Raw genomic sequence first — 2,130 nt, 5'->3', positions numbered from 1 at the left:
GGGCTCTGAGATGTGGGTGGAATAAGATCCAGCCCAGAGGGATTGTGTATTGGATAAGTTGCAGAGGAAAATGTTTTTAGTTAATGATTGATATCAGAGGTGGAGTTTGAAGGTAATAAAAGTTCTTGTTTGTCTGAGCACATGGTCTTTGGTTGCCTTCACCTCTGCCAGGACCCTTGGAAGAGAGGGGTATCCTGGAAATACCAGATAATCTAAGGCTGAGTTAAGGTGGGGGGGAGGGGAGTTATTGTCAGTCAAAGGCAGTAACTGTTGGAGAGGAGTGCTCTGGGTGGCTAGGGGAAAGAAGGAACAGGGAAGTCTGTTCACGGCCAGAGGATGCACCTCGGTGAAGTGCAACTCTAGAGGAGAGGACGGACAAGGAGGTCCGATTCTGGAGGAGTTTGCTGATGGCAACCAATGCTACCAGAACAGCCTTGGATTTTACAGCCCAAAGGGATGGGTGATGGACTGGAGAAGTGTAGATATGTTCATAGTTTAGGATTGCTATAAGAAACTGTTTATTTAGTGGATAAGACTGCACCCAATAGTCTTGGATGGACAGAAAACTTCTTAAACCAAATGCTAACTGTACATAAGGATTTATGTAGTCTGGATTTATTGCCCATTGCAGAGTTCTGTGAAGTTTGAATAAAAGATAACTCTTTGGTGTGGCGAGTATTCTTTGAGCGAGAGAGAGTGAAGAACCTGCTCCTGGACTATTAAAGTTACTCAGGATAAAGCCTAGCTTAACATCCTATGGCTTTCTGGATCTTTATCCAGCCCTGACCTGCGCCCAAGCTCGAGTGAGAGAGACTGAACAACGTGTGGAGAGTGATTTGTGGGAAAAACGAAGAGAGTGAGTTTCTTTTGTGTCCCGGGTCAGTCGGAAAGAACTACTACTACTACTACTACTTAACATTTCTAGAGCGCTACTAGGGTTACGCAGCGCTGTACAGTTTAACAAAGGACAGTCCCTGCTCGAAGGAGATCAGTGAGGCCTGGGTTACACAATGTTGTCCGTTTATGGAGAGGAAAGGTATGAGTGAAGAATGCAGAATAAAGATTATGTAGATGCGAGCAAAAAAAAAATGAGAATATTTGTGTGTGTGTGTGTGTGTGTGTGTTTTACATTTTGACACTTGATGAGCTGTCATGCCAGATGTTCTTCATGACCTTCAATCTGTCAAGTCACCGATGATGTCTTTTCTGTCCCTGTTCCAGCTTTGAATAGTGAGTTTTCTTTCTTTAGTCATCAGCCAGCCTACAGCAGTCTTTCTTCTAAACTTAAACTGGGCAAATTAAACCCTAATATTTTCTGCCAGTTTTGTTCCAATTCAAAACTTGTATTAGATGTATCAACAAAAATACCTCATATATGTTCAATAAGAGAAAGCAGTGGAACAGCACCAAAAGATGCCACATAATGTTCTGGGAATTATTTTAGGATGCTAATTGGAAGATAGTTTTAGCCTCAAAATGTATCGTTTTAATTCTTGACCGCCACCTTTGTAAAGCTAGCAAATAGAGAAAGCATCAAATGTCATTGATATTTCAGCTAAATATCATAAAATTTGGGGGTTGCATTTTTTTAATAATCATTTTAGATGATGTCATTTTTATTCCTAGCATTATATGCAAATGCTGAACAGAAACTCAGATGCCAAGCCACCAAGGAGGATGACTTTCTATGACTTTCTAACCCTGAAAGGACAGATCCACTAATGTATCAGGTCAGTGCAGAAAAGTGCCGGCACCAGGCAAAAATAGCCTACCACTGCACTGGTATAAATAATGTATCCTCTGGCATTAAATTAATGAGGCTCGGCGCATTCAAGTGCAATTATAAAATGAGCAACTCAGGAAGCAGAAACTATAAATAGCGCTGGCAATGCGCTCTGTTTTTAGAGAAATGGTTAAGTAGGAAAAGCAATTTTCTCACCAGAGAAGAAAGGCAGCTAGAAAGCATTTGTGGCAATTTCTGGCATAAAGACAGATTTTTCAAGACAAACTTCAAACTCTGAAAAGAGATTTTTCAAAAGCAAGGAAAGCTCCTATTACCAGCACTCACTAGTTTGACACTTCATTCAAGCAGCAGCAGTTGTGAAACAGTGATGAGGTAGTCTGCAATGC

The sequence above is a fragment of the Microcaecilia unicolor genome, chromosome 1, assembly GCF_901765095.1.
Source record: "Microcaecilia unicolor chromosome 1, aMicUni1.1, whole genome shotgun sequence".
In the NCBI taxonomy this organism is placed as follows: domain Eukaryota; kingdom Metazoa; phylum Chordata; class Amphibia; order Gymnophiona; family Siphonopidae; genus Microcaecilia; species Microcaecilia unicolor.
Note: the sequence above shows the minus strand (reverse complement) of the source record.